A 25486-nucleotide genomic window follows, 5' to 3' on the forward strand; every position below is an offset into this window, starting at 1 on the left:
TGGAATTAGACTTAAGGGGACTCACCAATTCAATATTCTGAAAATTGTATTTCCGCTCACAATTAGTTTATAGAGAATATGCAATATGAATTATTTCTTTATGCTAACGTTGAATTCTATATAGTTTTATATTTATTGAACATTGCAACTTGTACCATATGTTGCAGTGAAGAATAATTCCAGCAACCAAGGAAAAATAATCACAAAAAAATGCTTTATTTTATTATCTACAAAATTAGAGGTGTTTTAAATCTTAAGCATTTAAAGAGAGTACCTGGTAGGAGAGAGGCTTTCTAATAAACAATGATATAAACCAGTGTTACCTTAATATAAAAAACTGGAATTAAAATCCACAGTGCCTGTATAATTTGCATTAAATAAGATTATCACTGTTTTATCAGAAATAAAGATTTTAGAATTGCATGATGTTAAATTGTTGCAGGGGATTTGAAACAATGACTGTGAAAATCTTTGCAATGAATATAATAGAGACATTTTCATGTTTACATTAAATAGGAAACATAGGTTAATAATAAATGGTCATGTAGTGGGTTGGGTGAGGGTCCCACAACATTTATACCCAATCACAACCTGTGAATGTAAACTTATTTGGAAAAAGTCTACTTAATTAAGCATCTCAAGATGAAATCATCCTGGTGTTATCCAGCTACATCTAGAATTCCTAGCAAATATCCTTGTAAGAAAAGAGAAAACAGGGCCTCTCTGGTGGCACAGAGTGTTGATTGCAGCCCTGTGAAGCCGCCTGCAGTCTCCACAGTTTGGGTTCAATCCCTGTAGGCCGTGGAGATACCCACATGGCATGGCAGACCTCTCCTGTCTTGTCCACTGCTCCCCTCTGCAGTGCATTTCAGTCACTCTGCCTGTTCTGTTATCTGCTCTGTCTCTTGTGAATTCTCACACCCTCCCCCACATCTGTTCTGTGCCCCAGTATTTGTATAAATAAAGTAAATCTTAAAAAAAAAAAAGAGAAAAAGACACATGGAGAAGAGAATATATATATATATAATATATATATTATATATATAAGCACACACACACACATATATGTTTACAGATATACCCATATTGCCTTATTTTTAAAATAAAAAGAATATTTGATTATTTAATATATGAAGCATAATTATGAATGTTAAAAGATAAATACATATTCCCTCTATACTTACACTATTGCTATTACTATTTCAATAGTGAAGAGGATTTTATTTTGCAAAACTTACCATAGCAGTATCTCCATTCTCAAAAAAATTTTGAAATTGGCTACTTACCCTCTATAAGATAAGTAGATATCTATTGTTGGAACATATTTGAATCGGGAGATAAGGGATTGTAACTCTTCGTTATAGTATTTGATAGTTGGGGACATGCCATAAAAATAAATTCTCTCTCATCATGGGCCTACTTCATGGAAAACATACATGTAGTGTTATACTCTATTCTCTATTCATTTCTAAGTCAATAGCCAGGATCAACTTCCAGGCAAGTGCACTAGTCAGTCTTCAAATTCCTCCAGTCTTCAGGACTTCCAGGTGAGGTCCTACCCTCTGAGGAACCAAAGCAAGCTACCTTACTATCCTGTCTGAATACCTGACATGTAGAATCATAAGGACAATAAATGATTATTTTATTAACTAAGTTTTGCCATAATTAGTTATGTAACTTACTGAAAAAATGATTTCCTATGTAACTTTCAGTATCATTTCATAAAGTGACTCATGTTCATTATAAGGAACAAAAGCACAGAGGCCATGATATTTCTCAAACATCTTCAATGAGAATAATCATACATCAGCAGAGTAGGAAAAACATTAATATACTGTCTTATGTAGAAGAGACTCAAAAAATACTTGTTAAAACAAAGAGGAAGAAAAAAGCAAAGTGTTAAATATGTATGTATTTTTCAACAAAATAAGACTCTAAAGATTTTTTGAGAAAATGTGTTATCATTTTGCCAATACAAGTATATATATTATATATTGAGCTCAATATTATATATTGAGCTTCTATTTGTAGTAAGAAAAAAATAAACATATATTGATAGCCTATTAGAGTAATTTGCATTTTTATCTGTATGTTTTATGTTTCTCAATAGATTAAAAATAAAACAGTGCAATGGCATTTTGGAGTTCTCTTTGGATATCTATGTTGAATGTCTCTTGTAAAGATTTAGAAATCCCGAAATATACAATTTTTTTTCTCAAAATAGATATCTTTATACATATGTAAAGTTAGAAATATCTTACTTTTCCAGATTTATATTTGTTTCAAAATTACTAATGGAAAATCACCTCTATTTTCCTTGATTTTAAATAAAAGTTTTAACAAGCTGCTCGTTATGTGTATACATATTTGACATTGATATAAACATTTTATCCATATCACATTATATATATATGTTTATGTGTGTATATATTTCAGGAACAATTAAATATTTTACAAGCAATTACAGATTAAGTCAACCAATTCTAAGTAATTCTATCCTTATGAAAGTAAACTTGGAAACAAATATGAGAAGAAATAAATTAGAGAAACAACTCTGAATAAATAAGTTACATTTTTATGTAAAAATAAGTGTTATTATAAATAACCTTTAGCAAGGAAGAAAACAAGAACACATTGTTTATGGCTTATTCTTATGCATCATATGTTTTCAAGTAAGTCAGCTGTTTCTAAAGATATAGAAAAAAACAATACTGAAGTATTGTCTGGAAAACAATTATATTTGAAGTGTCGTATAGAAAGATTTATATTAGAAATGTGTTGCTTAGGTTTATTTTTATCTGTGGAAATATGAGGACAGTGATTATAATCAGCACTTATGATATTTCTTTGTGGAGTTTGAAGTTATTAAGCATTTTACAGAAGCTATTGATATCTGATTTTATCCTTTTTGTCAAAATATAGAAATTATTTTCCCATCTAGTATCATAAGTGAAAGAGTTGAATTATATTTTCATATACACTCTAGTCAGCCTAAGCTTTCAAGACAATTAATTTGTCTAATCAATTTTAATTATCTCAGTCTAGTACAACATTCTGAATTTTATTATTTATTTAAAATTGGAAGTTGTAAAGCAATAAATAATTTTTATTAACCTCATTCCTTAAATCATTAATGAACTCCTAATTGTCATAGCTAACTGATATGTGTCAGTTGACAATTTTGGCTTATTGTCATCTTTAATCAACATGTCCCTCCTATGTTCTTGAGCTTTTTCCTATTGTACTCTTTTGATTCTTTCTCTGTGACTCTGGTCTTTTCCTTTCTCCTTCATGATAATCTCCTATCTCATCATTTTCTTATAGCTTGGAGTTTCAAAAATGGCTCTTTTCATGCCCACAGTATGTCAAGAAGAATAATAAAATCCTCTAGGTTTAATCAGCCATTGGTCCCATGTAGTTTAGAAGTTATTGAGAAGAATTAACATTGTAGAAAAATATTAATATTTTCTCACAGTGGCTTTTCAGACTTTATATTAAGTAAGTTTAAACAGTGAAATAAAGTTTGTTGTTTTTTTTTTTTTCCCCTACTCGTTTGTCATTCAAACTTATCTAAGGGAAAATGTGCTAGGATGGGTTATCTTGTCAACCCTTCCTCTCTTTGTGTAATAGCATATAGATCTATATGTTTGACTTTGTGACTTGTCAAATGCCTCTCACCAGTATAAATGGACTGTGTTTCCCTGCCAACATAATATTTGGCTTAGCCATACAACTGGCTTTTTTTTTGTTTGTTTGTTTTTCAAATGAACTTGATGTGAGCAGAAATTTTAAATGTGCTTGCAACTTTAATATGCTTGCATTCTTCTGCATGTGTTCTTATCTTTCTCTAATTCACCTTGGGATGGAAAATAGCTATTATAGTTCCAGAATGAAGAGTCAAGCAGAATACTCCTGTATCCAAGTCTTAGCCTGGAGATGAGAAGCAAGTTTTAAAGAGATTTGGAAGTTGTTATGCATCATTATTACAATAGAGCTAATATGGAAACAATGGATATTAATGTAAGATCTTAATATATTATCTGTGTAAGCAAAATGCACATGATAATAGCTCTACCCAGGGCTTACTTTGCTTTTTCTAATGGCTTTAATCTCCTTTCTCACTCCATTTCTTCCAACGTTGTTTAAATAAGAATGGTGTGCGTGTGTGTGTGTGTGTGTGTGTGAGAGAGAGAGAGTTTCACTGTGAATGCACACACACACACTCATATTCACTATATCAGCTACTAGCTCACCAATCACCCAAAATAGAAAAGAGTTAAATTAAATAATGACACCATTAGATTGGTGGACCTAATGCTGGCAGTCCTTATAAGCAAATTTTAATGCAAACCTGTATATAACTCAGCATTAAATAATCAAAAGCTGGGGCCTCCCTGGTGGCCTAGGGGTTAAGTCACAGCACTATCAATTTGAAGGCCTGAGATCCATCCCCGCCCAGGGAGCTGACCCACATGCACAGCAGACCTCTCTTGTCTCCCCGCTGCTCCTCTTAGCAGTGTATTGCAGTAGATCTGCCTGTTCTGCTCCCTACTCTGTCTCTCTGGTGAAACCTCTCACCCCCTGCACCTCTGGCCTACACCCCAGTTCCTCAATGAATAAATAAATAAATAAATCTTTAAGAAAAAATCTAAAGTTAAGTATAGCCAGTCATAAACCACCAACTTAGTTTTAAGTCCTAGTCAGTCAATAATGTCCTTGTTTTGAGTTCATCTTTTCTTTATACAGGTCTCTCCCTAGCTCCTGTCGGTAGAACAATCCTAACTACTTCTGGTTCAACACTGTCTGTTAAGAATGGATTTTTGTTCAAATGAGCACAAGAATTTTAAATATGTCTTAGTTCATCTTTTAACAGAAGCAGCCTTGACTTTCAATAAGCACCACACACTAATTGGAAATCATCATTTTTGAAATTTGCATCTTTGCCCAATTGACTAATAAAAAAGATGCAACTGTTAAAATGTTACCATAGTTTTGTTTTTTTTTTTAATATGGCATTCTATATTAGACAGTATTATACCCCCAACAACAAAGATAAAACACTGATAAAAGTAATAAAATCATTATTAAATATCTAGCTACTATGTAGAACCTTTATTTCAAGTATTGTTCTATGTATTCTGTCTATAATAACTCAATTTAATTTTCTCATGACAAATCCTGTATTAGAAATGATGAAATGGAGGCACGGAGGTGATAACTCAGTTACCAAAGAACACATGTCTAACAGGTGGCAGAGCTGGAATTTGAACAGGAGCAATCTTATTTCAAGTGTTCAGCAGTTAATTTAATCACGATCCATCCTATAATACTTCTCTATATCTATAAAATAGATTTGCAAATAAGTTTTATCACTCGTTTTAAAAACATGTGAAGCGATTAATCACTTAGGAAATATAATATAGTGTAGACTTCATAATGTGACATAGAAGGTCCTCCGTGATTTATCCCATTCCTCATTATTTAACTTCTTTTCACATTCATCTCAGCATTATTCTTGGCAGGCCATGCTGCTTTTGATCAGACATGCTCAGTCCATTTTGTGATTTGACTCTCCTCTTATCTTGTTAATTTGAAAGCCCCTGTATTTTAAGATTTTTGTCCTATGGTGAATTTAGTCCTAACAGCTTCTGAATCAGGGAGCCAAATTGCTATCTTAGGCCCTCTTCTAGAATTGCCAATCTTTGTGTTACAATATGTTCCTGTAGATAGTCATCTCCATATCTCACCCATTAGGGTTTGAATTGTTTGGACTTTAGGACTGTAAAGTCTTCATCTTTGTTTCTGAACCAAGCCCTAGAAAACATAAATTGTATATCATTCTGATAGTTGTATGTTAGTGTTTAAGCAATAATACCCTATGAAATACTAAATAAGCTTGAACTATTTTTTAAAGATTTATTTATTTTTATATAAGAACTGGGGCACAGGCCAAATGCATGGGAGGGTGAGAGGATTCACCAGAGACAGAGTGTGGAGCAGAACAGGCAGAATGACGAAATACACTGCTGAGGGGAGCAGTGGGCGAAACAGGAGAGGTCTACTTCGCTATGTGGGATTCTCGCCTGCCAGCTGGCTGGCTAGGATCAAACCCGCACTGCAGAGGCTATGGACATCCTCAAAGTGCAGTGCTCAACCGCCTGCACCACCAGGGAGGCCCAAGCTTGAACTATTTTAATGATTAAATAGTTTAAATGTATTTTTCTTTCACTGAATGGAACTTCCAGTGTTATGTTCTGATAGAGGGAGAATGAGGAATAACTACATCCATGAATGAGTCTGACTCTACAGAAGCCCTCATCTATTCTCAAATGCACTTTTCTTAGAATAATATAATAAAGAAATTGAAAAATAAATTCTGCCTTTTTAAAAAAGTAGAGAGGCAGAATAAAAAAGTACTGGAAAATGCAGTGATACATAGTCCACTTTCAGTGCATTGAAATGAAGTTTTCCCCATACTTCTGTTTAATTTTTGAAAAAGGATGTCACAATATGAAATAATTTATATATTATTTAAAAGATTTTTGAGGATATGGTTTGGTAATAGATACATAACTGAGGAGTATTTTTCCTGCAGATGTCTATCTTATTTGACAAGATAAATTAACTGCAACACCTCTATTTGCTTACACTTCTGAAGTAACCAAGCTTGTAAGAGCAAATTTCATCACAAACCATTTCTATTTTTTAAAGTCAAGTCAGAAACTGACCTTGTCATACTATATAGACCATTTTGACCTGTATCTCCTCGTATTCTAGAAATTATAAATCTGATACACATATGGCCCCCACCCATATAAATATGCAGGGGTGATCATGTCAGGGGTGATATGATCATATGTTATGTATTTTTTTCATGGTAGAGTAATTATTTGGATTTTCTATACTCTCTAAATTTCATAGCAGATGTTGCGTTCACAACAGTTATGCAGTGGCAGAATTTCAAATGCCATGTTTGAACTTTCCCCCTAGAATCTCTGTTACTGTGAACAAGGTGGATATGACCTCTGTGATTACATTATATTGTATGGCAAAGGAACTTGGCACATATAATTAACTCTACTAATCAGTTGATTTTGAGTTAATTAAAGAAAGAGATTATCGAAGTGGATCCAATATAATCATAAAAGTAATTTAAAAGCAGAATGTTCATTAATTTGTAGTAGAAAGGGAAGTAAGAGAGATTTAAAGCATTAGAAGGAAATAGATGCTATTGATTGCTTGAGATGGAGTGGGGGCTATAGCAAGGAATAATTGGTCTGGAAGGAAGGTGCCCATTAGCTGACAGCCAGGGAGGAAACAGTGACATTTGTCCTGCAACTAGGAGAAACCAAATTCTCTCAGCAACATAAATGTTCTTGGAAGCAGATTCTCCTCTAACCCTCTAAAGAAAAGTCTCACTCCATGATACTTGTTCTCGGTCTTGTGCCACCGACACTGAGAATCCAGTAATGCCATTCCAGCCCAGAATTCTGGCTACAGAAATTGAGACAATAAACCAATAATTTATCTTCAATTTTGAATTGTATATGTTATTTGAGTAAAATGTGTAGTAATTGCGATGTCAGTTTTTCTATGTAAAAGTCTTTAGAAAAAAAAGCCAAGTTGATGAAGACAGTTACATAGAAAGGTCATGCCAATATAGATAGTAAGCTGAGCAAATCTCTATTGCTTCAGATTTCACTGGGATAGTTTCTCATATTGCTGCAACCATGTAGCCCAAAACTAAAGATTTTCAGTTCCAAAAATACGATGCTGTTTATGAGACTAAAATGTTCTTTTTATGGTGGTTATTTCAAATACTATATTTTTCTGCTGGAAAACAAAACATATATACACAGGTATGTTAGGGTGTATATTCTATGTGAGAGGTGATTTTTAACATTTGATTAGATTATTATATAATCTTTGCCCTCAGTGACAATATGATAGATGGTTTGTACAAATCAAATTCTGTGTATTCAATTTTCTTTCTGTCTCACTTTACACATGAAACTGAATTTAACTATGACAATGTATTAATGTCACTTGTTTTGTTCTTGATATAGAAGCCAGCACCATAATGTCTAAGAAGAAAAAAAAATCTTACAAATAATTAATCCTATTGATTGTAAATTGTATTTGAAGTTTAGTTATAATAAAATTTTATATAACATATAAGTGCACACATATGAAATGTATGCATAACACATACATGTATATATATATATATCTCATTAAACATTGTACACATCTAGATATCAGAATTAAAATAATTTTGGAAATTATAAACAGTATCTAATTTTGACATAGACTGTAGTATTTGGTCATGTGCAAGTATTACATTTTTTTTATTTTAAAATAGTTTGTGCTTATTATAAAATGCATGCCTAACATAGAAAATATGTAGAAAAAACTGGTGAAACTTATATTCAAAATAATAATGTTACTTGATAAGAACACATATTGGCTACATACTTTCATGTAATAGATATATTTTAATATGAAATATTCAGTTATGATGGATTTTACATTTACATTACTTAATATTTTTATCTTATTAAAACTTTCCAAAACCTTTAATATATAAAGTTCTACATGTGTGTATGTATATGCACTGTATATTTATGCTATGCATCGTATACATACTGAAGCATTTCTCTATTCCAGAGCTAGTTAAGTCTTTGATTTGCAGCAAATCTTGCAAATTTTAATCTTTAGCTGCAGTTGTTGATTGTTATCAGTTTGGCTAATGACTAATGGCAGAATTTTCAGCAGGTTTCATATCCTTCTTTACTACTTAATGTATAAATATTTATATATATATATATATATATATATATATATATACAAAATCATTATCAGCAATCAGTTCTATATATCATTCCAAGTTAGCAATGTGGAATTTTCAGATGTTCAACAGAATTCTTTTTCAGTTAAAATATGACATTTAACACTATGAGAATAGATTTACTACTTTTCTCAATACCTAAACTGAGAGAAATGCTAAAATGTGTCCTTTTATTTTGTTCAGACCCTTTTCACAGCAATCCAATGAAATTTCTGATTCATTACTTATTGTGGAAATAATTTAAATCTGAATTACAAAGTAAATATTTACCATTGTGCAAATTTACACCATTCATTTCATGTATACATTATTATAAGTTTTGAATGAACAGTTCATATTTACAAATCATATCCTTGAGACTAGTGGTAGGATTTTTATTTAGTTTCATATCCTCCTTTGCCAAATATTGTAAAATATTTATCTTACATTTTTATTTGTAAAAAATGTTTCATTTTAAAGGTATTTTATGGCTATTGCTTTTATTACTTATAATCATGACAGTTTCAACACAATGTTCTGATTATAATGTTTACTATACACATGTATGAAACAAATTTTTAAGTGTCATACGCTATATTTTAAGGATAGGCTTTAGCCTTCATGAAATTATGAGATTGTAATTAAATTATATCTGTGAATTGATATAGTATCCCCAAAAAGAATTCATTTGTGAACATTTGAAGTCTGTACATGTAATACAAAAGAAAATTTTAAAACCCCTACTGTTTTGTTAATATAAACCAAGCCAATCTTTTTATAATATACTTTGTTTGAAATTTAAATTGACATTAATTACATGTAATGAAATATGGATACACCCTTTATTAAAAAAATCAAAAAAATGCAAGTATCCTTAACCATCAGTCCCAATCCATGTCTACATACATACACTTTGGTGACCTTTCACCGTGTGTCTAGCAACTGGATTCTTAGCAATCAGATCTAGCAACTGGATTCTTTTTCTCTTTGCTTAGCAATCAGAGAACTAAGATATCAAACTCCAGAGAATAGCCATCCCAAAAAGAACCTGTTAGGGAAATGTGCTGCCAGCTATGCCTCTGGAAATGTCTTATTAGTGTTGAAAGCTTCACTAGGCTATCTTGGTTATATATTTTTTTATTCTTTTGAATTTATATAAAACTATTGTAAGAAACTTTCATATCTATCTCATACAGAGTATCTATTTTTAAAAACACAATTGCTTTTGCAAATGGAGAAAACTGAATCATCCTAGATTTGTGAAAGGGCAATATGATATTTCTGTTTTAATGATGGCACAAGTGCCCTATTCCTCCCCAAATGTATCCCTTCTTCACCCTAAGCATAACTCTTCGGTCAATATTATTTGTCATTTTAAAAAATATGCTGCTTGATACTAATGTACAATTGGAAAGGCTTGTATTTATCATTCTTCTATGTCTCTCACATACATCTCTGTATTTTCTGCAAGTTATACTGGTGATATCCACGATCATGTGGCTGCTGCTTTAGAGATCTGTATTAGGCAAAATATTTTAAATAGGTAATATTCAAATTTGAGTGTAATCAATATTCATTCATTCTTTTATTTGATCATTCCTTATTAAGTAATTCATATGAGGTCATTTATTAAAAAACATCTCGTGCTAGCACCAAAAAATAATGTTAATAGTTATTTGTAAAACATGATCCGGATCATTAAAGAAATTACAGTTTGTTCAGGGAAAACAATGGTAATGAGGCAATTTTATAGCCTCATGAAAGTTATGATGGACTTAGAGCAAGGTGATTAAATCAAGAAGGGAAGGGAGAATTAAAGCATCAATATTATTCTATAAGTATCTACTTAAGAGTATCTGTTCAGTAAGTTGTAAATTCATCTAATGTTAACATATAGTAAACTTTGATTAGTCAAATCTCTGTATTTTTATGTGTTCTGAAATAGTGTATGCAAGTATTCCATTGATAGGGAACTTCATGTACTTTTCTGGTAGTTCTTTTTCCATGCTGACATTCTTGACTTTTAGTAGCAGATTTTTTTGCATTTACTGACATAGATCACTTATTATTCAGTTTCCCCCAGCAAACCTAGTTTTGACTCACTTCTAACACTCCATCTGCAACTCACACAGTTGGAGTTTCAGCAATAATAGGAGTAACTTTGCTGATCTTTTTCTCATATTATTATCAATTATCATTATGCTTCTTTTCACTACTTCAAATATACTCAGTCTGTATCCTCAAAGGTAAATCATTTTTGTTGGAACTGTAGCTTCCCAATTGGCAGTATGACAAAAAGTCATGTAAGGGATATATATTTTTTTAAAGATAACACATTTATACAAAGTGTGTGCTCATCTCAAGAATAATTTTTGCTATTAAAGGTATTTGCTATTTAAATACTGTAACGATCATCTGGCATTGCCTTCTGTGAAGAAAAATAAAGTTAAAATATTCATATGTTAATTGGGATACTAATAGGAAAACAAGAAATAGTTATTTTCACATAAGGAAAAACCTATGCTGATAGAACTGTATTTTTTAAAAATTATATTCCTTGACATCTAAATACTTAAGAAACTGCTGGTATTTAAAATGTGCAATAGCCTCCCTGGTGGCGCAGCGGTTGAGCGCTGGGTTGCGAAGCTGCCCGCAGCCTCTGCAGCACTGGTTCGATCCTAGGCTGCTCCCTGGCCACCCAGAGGAGGGTCCCACGTGGTGCGCAGACCTCTCCTGCCGCCCACTGCTCCTCTCTGCAGTGTGCTTAGATCCTTCTGCCTGCCCTGCTCCCCGCACTGGCTCTGGTGAATTCTCTCACCCTCCCGTGCTTCTGACTCTACCTAGTGCTTGTATAAATAAATATTTAAAAAATAATAATAATAATTAAAAAATAAATAAAATGTGCAATATAAATATATAAGGTTAAATACTGATTCTGCTGAGTTGTGTGTGTCAGAGAGAGAGAGAGAGAGAGAGAGAGAGAGAGAGAGAGAGAGAGAGAGAGAATATCCCATAGACAGCTCTACATATACATACAAAGTGTTTTACTTAGGATAATTTTTATGCTATGAAATAAAATGTGTTTGAGTACTTGAAAGTATCCCCACTAGCAATCCTAGATTCCTGGGGTATTAGGAAAATAAGGGGGGGGAAAGTAATGACAAAGAGAAACTTCTGGGATTTATTATCTGCTGTAAGGAGAAAAAAAAAAAAACTCATTGGAGAAAGTAATTTGATTTCTCAAACTTTTCTTAGTCTAGTACATATCACATAAAAACACTTCTTCCTATGGTACCCTGTTAGGAATTTCTTTAATACTCGTGTCTTTTGGATTCTAATAATTTATATGATATTCATAGCAAATAGAATGCATTCTTGAAGATCACATTATATCTAACATTATATACCATGAAATTCAGGTTTTTTTATTTGACTCGTAAGAGGTTATGTACAAGAATAGTATGAGGGATTACACTGAGGTTTATAAAATAGTCATGTAGAGTGTCATCTCAGAATTAGAGATCTGTACCAGAAATGACCTTCACGATAATTCATTATGATTTTAAAGGAGGTATCATGCATTAGAAATATGCGTGTTTGTGTTCACAAGCATATTTACTATCATATTTTCATGCCTATTTTATCTATGAATTATGAAGTTCTGATATATATCAGTGTGGTATTAGACATGCAGCTTTCAAAACCATAAATAAATACAGATGTATTAGGAGTCAATGTCCTACTTTTTATTTTGCTGGTAGGAATGTATGGATAAAATACTTTTGCCATTGTGATTTTCATCATTTAATATCAGTCTTGGACTTCTAGATTCTGGCAAGGCATGTAAGTAACTTGGAAGTCGTCACTCTGTCCTAACAACTTACAAAATAGAGCAAACACCTGGATGGTTATGCCATAGTAGAATGTTGTAGGTGTGGTTTAGGAATATTTTATTGAATATTTTATAGTATTTCCTAGAGGATTAGTGCAATTCTTTTCTCTATAGTTTTAGTCATTATGTAACTTGACTATAGGTATTTTGGGGTACATATCTGCAGTTACATGTGTGAAACCATATTTAGGACTCTTGTCTGACCATTCTGTTAAGTATTTACTCCATCCACCCATCAGTCTACATGTGAATGCATTGAATTGTTAGAATTTAGTTAATATTAATGATTGTGGTTCAAAGAAACATGGGTAATGTTTTCAGATTTTTTTCCCAAACAAAAATAGAAATAAAATGAAAATAGAGAAACCAAATCTGATATCCATCAAAAAAAGAATATTTGCACTTTCAGGATTGGCAGCTAGTTCTAATATTTTTTTTTAAGAAAATTTCATTAAGATGGTGATCTTCAATTTACAATTTGCCCTCAATTCCAAAGAAGTCCTTATTTTGAGACTTAGGAATATTGCTTCCTTTTCTTAGTGTTTTATCTTTCAGATTTCTCTTGTTGGCTTTGATCTCTACTGTGCTAACAGAGATTTTGTTTTTCTATTATTGGAAGAATAAATTCACATATATACCTTAGCATATGTTTTGAAATTTAGGAGTCACCTATTCTTCTGATGAATTTCTTTTTGTTCTGAACATTTCATGATATTAAAGCATTGCAACTTTTTTTATGTAAATATTGGCTGATTTCCTACATAAGGATTTTCATTACAGTATTCTTCATATTTTCAATTTTTTTAATTAAATATTTATTTATTTATTTATTTGTTTGTTTGTTTATTTGATTATTTATATAAGAATCTGGGTACAGGCTAGATGCGCGGGAGGGTGAAAGGTTTCACCAGAGACAGAGCGGGGAGCAGAACAGGCAGACTGACAAAATACAGTGCTGAGGGGAGCAGTGGGCGAGACAGGAGAGGTCTGCCATGCCATGTGGGATCCCCGCCGGCAAGCTGGGATTGAACCGGTGCTGCAGAGGCTACAGATAGCTTCACAGCATGGCACTCAACTGCCTGCACCATCAGGGGTGGCCCACATTTTCAATTTAATAACATTTGTTTTGATAACCATACTATGCTATCACTTTTTTAAATTTCACAGATACGAAGTGAATCTGAAGCTTATGAGAACAGTTGTCTAATCATTTGTGATTCCATGTAATTTTAAAAAATAAAACTATTTCCATTAGTCTCCTTAACTGAAATAATTTTGAAAACTAAAATAATCATTTCACCCATTAAAAAAAAGCTTGACACCTCTATTTCAAAACAAAGAATTCAAAAATTAACAAATCCTCAGCATTTGTCAAAAAATTTTCATTATTCAAATTGTCATTCAGTTCCTAGTTGAAAAATGAAATAACTCTATCAAGTTTAAAGGATAAATGTTATAGGAAGCTACATTGGTTTATAGTTAGAAACCAATGAAATGGTGAAATTCACATCTATCTTTGTAAATTTAGGCAGAAATATTAAACATTAAAATCTTAGATACTTTGGGAGAAAAATAAATTTATTTCATTTAGAGAACTAAGTGAACTTTTGGCAGTCATCTAAATCTAAATCTGTAATAATTATATATAGGAATCTTTTTTAAAAATGGTTATATTTTATAATTCAACAGATATAAATGTTTATTTTAGATTCTGTGTCTCATAGCAAATCTAAAAGGACACAACAAAATAATATTCTATTCATGAACCTCTTAATTCAGCTTCTTAAATGTTTATATGCTTTATTTCATCCATCAGGCATCTAGAATGAAATGAAAGTCAGTTCTCTAGAAAATTTACTTCCCAGGTGGTGGTAGTGTGTAATGTACTGGAAGTAATACAAATTACTGATTTAAGAACCATTGATGAGGACAATGTTTTTCCTAGACAACACTAAAATTAACCTATTTCTTTCAGACATAATTTACAATATGATGTGATGCTTATGATTAATTTTAAAGATAAAATGATATAAATAAGGAAAATATAAGTATCATTATGCATCATGAATTATAATCTATGTAAAAATACAGATATCCACTCCAAAGGAATTATTCATAAATTCCAAGTATAATTTACATAATTGAAGGTAGAAATTAAGCTTTTTGGTTTCTGTAGCAGTCTTTTCAAGGAAAGGTAAAGAACTTCTAGTATAAGTAAGAAGTTATCTAAAGAGAAGTCAATCTTTACTTTGTAAATAATAGCAAATACTAATAGCTTTCTAATTTACTCAAGAGTGGGACACACAAAAATACCATACTCAATGGTGAAAGAAAAATTTTCCTGTAAGGTCTTGTGCAAGGCAGGGATATTCACTTTCACCACTAATATTCAACAGGAAGTCCTGTTTACTCACATAATTATATCAATGAAGAAAAATATATCTGGTAAAATTCTGCATCCATTTATGATAAAAATCCTCAAAAAATAGGATAGATGGAATATGCCTTAACATTAAAAGGCCATATACAAAACCCACAACCAATATCATACTCAGTGGTGAAATCCTAGAAGCTTTTTCTTTAATATATGCACAAGACATTTTCACTGTTACTATTAAACATAGTGCTAGAAGTCCTAGCTCAAGTAGTCAGGAAAGAGAAAGATATAAAAGAAATCCAAATTGGGAAAAAAGAGATAAAAGTACAAATATTTGTAGATGTCATGTTAATCATGTTAGTATAATGCATAATCCTAAAGACTAGGCCAAAAAAATAGGAATAATAATAATGAACTGACTCGATAAAGAGGTAGGTAGGTCACAAAATTAACTTGCAAAGGTAGATCAGAAAAATATATGCATGCACACACACACACACACACATACACACACACACACACACACCCCACAATGAGAAACTACTCAGCTATTAAAAGAAAGAAAAGATGAATTCTTGCCTTTGCAGTGATGTGGATCCAACAGGGAAGAATAATGCTAAGTGAAATAAATCCAAAAGAGAAAGAAAAATACCAGGTTGTCTAACCTAAATGTGGACTATAGGTACATGTAACAGTTAGACAAAACCAAACCAATAACAAATCCTGACATCTGACTACCAGACTGGGCACCAGAAGGGAGGGGAGGTGGCAGTGAAGAGGTTGAGCATAGTGGATATTATTGGGTTTTGGTGATGGGGTGTTGTAAAAATGTTCATTTGTAGAGGTCTAAAACTATTACCCCTAAAACAAGTACAGTGATACAAACCAAATAGACTTCAGTAAAAACAATTGGAGGAAAAACATCTGTAAACAAACATGGATGTCTAATTAATGGATTGTTTCAAAAGAAGTGTCAGAAGGTCTGCAACATACTTTGAAAATGCATCAAAATATACATGGTTTTATAGAATAGCTGCATTTGTGATAAAGTGACTATAATAAAAATATAAAATCTATAACCTAAAAAAAGGAAAATAGTAAATGGTATATATACTTGTGCCATAAAGGTTTGCTGGATTTATTTAGCTTTTATTGCTTTAACATAACAACCACAAATAATTTAAAAAAATAATATATTACAAAGAATATCTTACCACTGAGGTTTTAAAACTCAGACTGATGATTAATATAGTAGTAAAACTATATCTCCTATCTGAAAAAATGTCTCACTTTATCATTTGTTCCCTTCATCTTTTGGCTCATTGAGTGATTTCAACATTTACTATGTTGGTTCTATGAGTGGATGTTCAAGCACATCTCTCAAGAAGTGACATATTCAATATTGGATCTGTGATCATTTTTATGGAAGGTTGGATGATGTGAGATAATAGATTAATCTCAGTTCTTCAGTGCTCAGAGAGTAGTTTAGTCAATTTATCTATTAGCTGGTGTGTTAAGTGAAGCAACACGTCTCAAATTTGTGCTGACAGAGGCTTAATGTATGGTATATTTAATGTAAATATTTAGCATGCATTTTGCTTTATAAATTATAATGTATAGAATGCATTTTTAATTTCCAAATTATTTTTCACAAACTGTAGAGAGCAAATATCATTTTTAATCATATGTGTCTTATTATATATATTTATAAAAATATATATCATGTATATATAAAACTATACAGGTAATAAATATGGGATTTATTCAACAGATTTAAATAAATTTGTTTCATTTAAGTGAGCTTTTTGATCAAATAATAAATTGAAATTTATTGAGCTATAGCAATATTTCCTTATTGCTCTGGGTCTAATAAATGAGAATTTAAAAGTTGGTGTGAAGATAAAAATAGTTTCGCAAAGAAGGATAAATTGCAATTGGATCAGCAAATGAGCAATATTCTTATTATATGTAAAACATCATTGTTTAAAAAAAACCTATTAACCTGTCAATTAGATAAAAACAGTTGTTAAAGAGACATGCTCGTTATATTTTTGCATGTTGAAATCACCTTAAAAGGTCTTATAGTGCCAAATAGGAGAATATTTAAAGAAGTGAAGATATCCATTTACCTAATTGTTGGAAAACAGATCATGTGTCATTATAATTACTCTAAATTGAACTATATCAACACCAACTTAGCTTTTCTTGATTCACATGGTTTTTGACACAGTCAAAATCCTTTTATGTGACTTGATTTGGTCAAGTTGTTCTCTCCGAGACTCTGCAAAAAAGAGTGTTTCTGGCAATTTTAACTTCCTCCCTTCAATTTCCCTCAACCTCATTTCAAAAATCTTCATGAAAGACAAAATTGGCCATGCACTGATGGTCTAGTCCTCCTAAAAGAATGTCTAGTTATATAAAATTCTTACACATATATGTATAGATGCATGAGTGTACAAATGCATGTGTTTATATGTGACATGTATATGTTTATGCATCCATTCATGTATAATTTACATCAATTGTGTATAATTTATATAATCTAAACACCATTGTATCTGTTTCTCTGAGCTATCTAGATAATCGTGATATATATATACATATGATATTGTATCTGTTTATCTAAATTTTTCTGCCAATGTGATTCTATGCTTCTCTAATGTGACTTAGTCTTGCATCCATTCTAATGAACAAGTCCATATTCTGTAGCCCATTAGCAAGCTCCCCATGATTAAAATCTTCCTTTAAAATTTATCCTTTAATTCCAACAAAATGTAGCTGTCTCTTTACACTATATTTACTTTTCCTTAATCCTGTAAGGATTATTTACAAACTCAGGTATGTAGCAGCATGCAGGACGAATAGGGACAGGCATGATGATTGAGAAAAAATGTCTGCGAAGGAAAATAGAGTGAACATTACAAAAAAGAAAGCGAGAAGGGACACTGGAGAGTCATCAGGTCTCAATGCAGACTTCTGTTGTAAGAAGTCTAAAGGAATGGAAGGAAAGAAAGATGCAAGAGGGGAGTGGGGGCAGGAGGGATAGAGGGAGGGAGCATGGGGGCTGAGAGAGAATACATAAAAGGGAAAAGGACTAATTTGCTTGGGCGTATCTATTGTGCTGTACCAAGAAATTACAGCAGACTCGGGGGAATCCTCAAAAAATGTCACCAATCAGGGAAGTGTACACTCTGCCTGGGCTCAGGGCTGCCTGTCTCAGGTCCAGCACTGTTACCAGCGTGAAGATGGATTTCAGAGATGACTTCACAGTCAGTTTTGCGATAGGAGATTCGAGAAGTGCATTTTCATAACTACTGTGTTCCCTGGCTTGGCATAGTTACTTTCATCATTTTTGGGATCTTTAGAAATCCCCCACCCCAACTTCCACTAATTGCTGTATTTGTAGTTGGTTTTCTATATCCTTCGACCTCTAGATATTGAGATGCCCTGTAGTTCCGTTCTAAGACATTTTATCTTCTCTATATCCACTTCCTAGAACACTTTAACCCTATCTTCAAACATCCACAGTATGGTATCTGCACATAGCCAGCCTGGTCTTTCACCAGAGTTTTAGCTTGGTTGTTACCTTATACATTTATTTTAATCACAAAAGTATCTCAAACACAAACAAAACCTCTCTCCTCCATTTCTAGACAACCCTGAGACATTTTTATTATGCCTCCAAGTACTAAGCAGAAAATTCATGCATCCAGCTGGGACATGATAGTTTATTCCAGATTTATCTCTTCTACAATAAATAAACATAAAACTAGATTAAAAATATTCAAGCCAACATCACTCATCACTCATTGGAGAAGTGTGAGTCTTCTAGTATTGGATCTGTCTTGATAGCCCTGTCATTGCAGAATAGGTGGCACAAAATTGTGATCCTTGAAATAAGGGAGAGATTGTAAGCATCACAGTGACTCAGGTGCTGGAATGATGTTTTCTTCTGTCCCAGCAAGCTGGCATCCACAAAAAGTCAGAGGTCCTAAAGAATTAAAAAAAGCAGATATTGGAACTCAGAGTTGTTGGAACAAGTGAAGTTTGTGATGGAAAGCAATGAAGAAAGGGTTCTGATAAAAGGAAGCTGCAAGAAATTTTCAGCAAATCCCTGGATTGTGGGTCTTCTTGCATTCTAGGAATGCTAATGTTGCAAAGAGTTGTTGCTATGGGGATGAGAAAAAACAGAAATTAAAGAAACCGAGAAGAGCTGATAGTGCAGAGACTCTGAAGACTTCTAGTGAACATTGCAGGCAGGGTTTTGGGATGTCTCTAAAGCCCGACACATAAAAATGCAGCTCAGAGAATGCTTACTCTAGGTCACCATAACAAGTTAGCTAGAATGACTAAATTTGACACTTAATGCCACCATATTAGAGAGGCATGGAAATTGAATTTTCCATAGACCACAATATCATGTTATGAAATTTAGCCTAAATACTGTTTTTTTTTTTTTAATAGAGGCATGTTTTATTTATTTTATTTATTTGTTTGTTTGTTTATACATGCACTGGGTAGAGTCAGAAGCGCGGGAGGGTGAGAGAATTCACCAGAGCCAGAGCAGGGAGCAGAGCAGGCAGAAGGACCGAAGTACACTGCTGAGGGGAGCAGCGGGCAGCAGGAGAGGTCTGCGTGCCATGTGGGACCCTCCTCTGGTGGCCGGGGAGCAGCCGGGGATCGAACCGGCGCCGCAGAGGCCGAGGGCAGCTTCGCAACCCAGCGCTCAACCGCCGCGCCACCGGGGAGGCCCTAGCCTAAATACTTTTAAAGACAATAGTCAATACTTAAACTGTCTCCAAGACAGAGAATCCAAGTATTCTTAGAGAATCATGATAAAATTTAAGTTGCTACAATATACTGTGTGCAATGCCTACCATACACTAAAAATATTAATTGTAACTATGACAACCAAAAGAAGTATAATAATACATAACTATTAAACATAGGATGGCACTGTGAATAGGGTTTTGGAATAGAAAATGAGAAATAAAAAATAAGGAAATCTAAATAATACTATCAATGTTACATTATAATATTTGATCAATATAATTTCATTTAGTATGACAAATGTAAGATATTTGAGGGTACTGGATTTAGGATAAGGAATTTTTTTCTAAGTATTTCCATAGATTTGAAAAAAATATATAAATTAGTGTGTTAAAATATAATTGCTAAACATGGACCTAGATAAACTGAATAAACCAGATAAACCAAAGGTTAGTGCTAGAAGGCAAAAAATTAAAGATACTATAAATTGTCTCAAAGAGTGAAAGAACATACATTTAAAAAGGTAAATAATTAAAAAGGAGCAAATAGTTTTTGAAAATAAAAGAGATATCAGCCAAGATAGTAAAAATCTTTGTAAAAATATCAATTGGAAATTCATGGGCTAAAAATTACATTCACTGGAATGAAAAATTAATAGAACTCTCCTAAGATCAGGCTTAATAGAGCGCCTCTGCCATCAGGTGATGGCAGATAGTGAATCTGAAGAGAGATTAGTAGGAAAACTCTGAACTCAAAGCTATATTAAAAAAATAAAAAAAAAATGAACAAATTCTCAGGGGTTTGTGTACCAATATCAAACATTTTAAGGTGTATGTAATTGGGATCTCAAATGAAGTCAGATAATAAAGTAGAAAACTTTTGAAAAAAATCATGTTTGTTTTTTTTTTAAAATTTGATGTAAGGAGGTGACACACATATATAAAAAATTGACATACTAAACATAAAAATCAATTCATTAAACTGTTCTTAGGGACATCATAATTGAAATAGTCCACGTGGAAGAAAAGAAGAAAATCTGTGAGCAATTAGAGGTGGAAATATAAGAAGAAAATAATTGAAAACAATATTTTTCACTAGAAAAATAGCAGACCAGAAGACAATAAAATGAATTTTTAAAGTACCGAAGGATACAACATGTCAACAAACAATTTTTTCATTGTGAACATACTTTTCAAAATTAAGGATAAAATAATGTTTACACATAAATAAAAATTGAGATGACTAGATTTGTATAAGGAATGATAACGTTTCGGAAGAAGGATGATGAACATAGTTTCTTTATTTTTTTATTAAAGCAAGTAAGGGAATACTTAAAAATCATATATCTGTGCATAGTGAAAAAATTTTATGTAGTAGGGTAATACTCATTCCTAAATAAAAGACGTATCACAAAAGCACCAAGGAACACAAACATATTTTTTTTGTCTTTCATTTACAATTTTTTTTTTTTTTTAAGATTTATTTATTTATTTTTCTACAAGCACTGGGTACAGTCAGAAGCACAGGAGGGTGAGAGAATTCACCAGAGCCAGAACAGGGAACAGAACAGGCAGAAGGACCGAAGTACACTGCTGAGGGGAGCAGCGGGGGGCAGGAGAGGTCTGCGAGCCATGTGGGACCCTCCTCTGGTGGCCGGGGAGCAGCCGGGGATCGAACCGGCGCTGCAGAGGCTGCAGGCAGCTTCGCAACCCAGCGCTCAACCGCTGCACCACCAGGGGAGGCCCTCATTTACAATTTTTTTAAAGATTTATTTATTTATGCATACAAAGCTGGGGTGTAGGCCAGAGATGCAGGGGGGTGTGAGAGGATTCACCAGAGACAGAAAGGGGAGCAGAACAGGTGGATCCACTGAAATACACTGCTGACAGAAACAGTGGGAGAGATAGGACAAGTCTGCTGCACCATTTGGGTCAGCTCCCGGGCCAGGGATCGAACTCTAGCTGCAATTGGCTGCCAATAACTTCTTATTGCTGAGACTTAACCCTTTGCACCAGGAAGGAAGCCCTAATTTATAATTATTTGAAGTGGAAACTGGGTAAACTAGTATGAGAAGTGGAAAATATGCAGTGTGGAGTAGACACAGCGAAGGTAAAGTAGGGTATGGAAAGTGCCAAAATGAAATGTTTATTTTTTCAGAGTAAATCATTGTCAATATTATTTCTAAGGAGTGTGATAAGTTGTGCCCACACTTATAACCCTGTACATTATAACACCTATGGACAGAATAATAAAATAATGCTGATCTAAGATAACAAGAGAAGACATAAAATTGAAAGTGAAAAAATATTTCACTGACTTATAAGGAGCCAGAAAGATGGTAAAAAGAGGTAAAGAAAATAGAAAGGAAAATGAAAAGTGAAATGGTATCTAATCACATTAATTATTGTGTTAAATATAAATAGAATAAAAAGTTTGATTTACTTACTGACATTGTTAAATTGGAGAAGAGGTCAATATTGAATAGCATGTTGCCTCAAAGATATACACTTAAAATGGAAACCAAAATAAAGTTGAAATAAAAATGCAAATTGTTAGCTGAACTCTCTCAGCTTTATATATCTGAAAATCATAATTTTGTTCTCATTTTTTATGTTGCTCCAGGATCGAGTAGGTCAAAACTAGAGTGTGTTTAGATCCTTCTAGCCATATATGATGTAAAATAAGCTTTTCAGTAATCAAACAGCAGCAGATATTCACTGCATTCTGTGCAATTTCTTATTTGCCAAAATCATATTTTTCCTCTTCAGTCTTTTAAATTTTAATAGTCTCTAAGTTATTTCTCACACAGTTACACGAAGAAGGGATAAAATCCTCTATCACAACCTTAACTTGGTGTCCTGAAATTTGTCCTCATGCACTATACAGATATTTTTGAAGTCAAGGTATGGATTAGATTCACCTACTAGCTGTGATAAAATAAAGTTATATGTATTTTCTTTTGGTCTGTTGTATATTTGAAGTATATTATGGGAGGTGAAAATGCCTTTTAAATTACCTAGATAACACTTTTTCCAAGGTTTTCTCTGAACTAATGTATGTAGTCACTATAATTTAATGATGGAATGAATATAAAAATTGCAGTGAGGTAGTGTAGTGAGGTTATTTTATGAAGTAACATGCTGAAAGGTTGTGTTTTTTTTTTTTTGAGATAATGTTAGTTTTCCAACATTTAGAGGTATATGTTCACATCTCTTTGGGTGTACATTAGCAGCCACAAAGCAAGCAGAAACAATAAGATCTATCCAATAAAATCATACAAAGAGTAAGTGGTTAATAGAATAAGGTATTGCTTTATTTGAAAAGTATTGCATTGTTTTTACAAAACCACATTTCAGACAATGTGGGAAAAATACAGCAAAAATGTAAGTTTGTTTTTTTTTTTTTTTCAAAATAAACATGGAAATTGTTCAAAATATTTTTTTTTCCCTTTTAAAATGAAGCAGAGTCCTTCCTGGTTTGTTCTCTGAAATTAGACTTTCTAGTTGTCAGGTAGAATGAACAATTCCAGAGGGAGGGAGTGAGTGACAACAGCCACCTTTTGTTCATCGCATTACTAGAGAATACCCATGAATGACAGTTTTTGCAATACTGAACCTGCATTGTTATTTTAAAAAATGAAGAATGACTTATGAATCTCTTAGCTGTAATGATGCTTATCCCAAAAGATGAGAAAAAAGCTAAGTAGCTGCAAAATGCTGTTTGACCAGGAGGATTATGATTAAAGAAGGAACACATCAGGGCTTTTATAAACTTGATAGAGGGATTATGTGAACTGTAGAAAATAATGGAGTGTTAGCCATCATAATACCTCTCCTACTTGATTCATTGAGAATTAGACAATGTCTAAAATTGTTCCGTTTGCAATATATGTCAAGTTAGATCATATTCCAACTCGCGTTTAATCTATAAAATATAAAATGGTGCATTTAATTATATAAAGTATATTATTATATGTTAAATAAAAATTTAATGCATAGACCATACACAAAGCATACCTAAAATATATGTACAATTGTCAATACTGCTTAAAATATTTGACAATAGTGTGATTTGCAAAACAGGAATGAAAGTGAAGATCTCCTTAGATGTGATTGTACCATAGTATGCTATTACATATAACTGGTTATATTCTGTTCATTATTGGATTTTGAATATTAAATAATGAACATCTCAAAAGGAGTGATGATATTCTGATGCAGTCAGTGAAAATAATCTTGAGCCTATTTTTGAAAATATACACAGACTGAAAAACTAGTGATATCCTGGATGTCCCCCATCAAAATTATGAATCTGAGATTTTATTAAATGAAAGAGAGAGAGAAAGAGAAGGAGGAAGAATGAAGGAAGGAAGGATAGAAGGAAAGAAAGGGATTGTGGGATGGAGAGTACCAAGCAAAATTTAAAGAGTTCTTTAGTTGTTAAATCCAAGCATCGCTCAAGTAAAATTCTTGCAGCCATGGAACATTTCCTTGCACAGTTTAAGCCATTCAACTTAGAAACCGCATGCTCTGGTATGCATAGCACTGTAGCTGTTAACTAGACATGGTACACTTAAAATTAATTTTTAAAGCCAAACAAAACTCAGGAATGAGTAGGAAGGCATTTGGGGGGCACAGGCAGGAGGATATTTCCATGATGGCTTCACTCTTTTTTTCCATTCTGTGTATGTCTTCTTTCAAATGGGAGGAAGCTATTGACTAGCCACAGTCCAGAAACTTTCATCACTATAGAGTCACAAATTATTCTCATTCTTATATTGAGAATAAGCTTCGATATAGCTATAAAACCAAAGCATAAAATTCCTTTAGAAAGATGCATCATCATGATGACTTCTGATAAACTACTTGACTCGGGGGTAACGGTGGTGGTCAGACTGTATCACAAGGTAGAGGAATTATACTATCAAAAATCTTATGTAGGGGCTCCTTGGTGGCACAAGGGGTTAAGCACTGCGCTATGAAGCAATCCAAAACCTCTGCACCATGAGTTCAATCCCCAGCCAGCCAGGGAGCAACCCACATGGCGAGGCAGGCCTCTCCTGTCTCACCCGCTGCTCCCCTCAGCAGTGTATTTCAGTCAGTCTGCCTGTTTTGCTCACCACTCTGTCTCTGGTGAATCCTCTCACCCCCTGCACCTCTGGCCTGTGCCCCAGCTCTTGTGTGCATAAATAAATAAATGTTAAAAAAAATCTTATGTAACTTTAGTGTTTCAAGTAGAGTCAAATTTTTGATGTTACTTATCAATTTATTTCAAAATTGATTTTTCACATAAATCACAATTAAATACCTCTAAATACTAAGAAAAAAATAATCCCTTTGTACTCTCAGAAATAAAAATGTCATTTACCAAATAATGATCAGAATGTATTGCTAACTTTCATGCACAGCATGTGTTATGTGTCACCTGGTTTAGGTTCCAATGGACTTGAACAACACAGACTCACTGAATGTTTACACATCATTGGTAACCTCTGTTCCACTAGCACTTTGCACCCCAATGTGAAGTGACCATGTATTTGAGGAATAAATTTATAGTTAATGAGCTAACGTGAAGAACAGTCAACATAGGAAACAAACCCTGACCTTTGTTTCTTTTATTA

Source organism: Talpa occidentalis, unplaced genomic scaffold (genome assembly GCF_014898055.3).
Source record: "Talpa occidentalis isolate TD23 unplaced genomic scaffold, MPIMG_talOcc4v2.1 talOcc4.6, whole genome shotgun sequence".
NCBI lineage: Eukaryota > Metazoa > Chordata > Mammalia > Eulipotyphla > Talpidae > Talpa > Talpa occidentalis.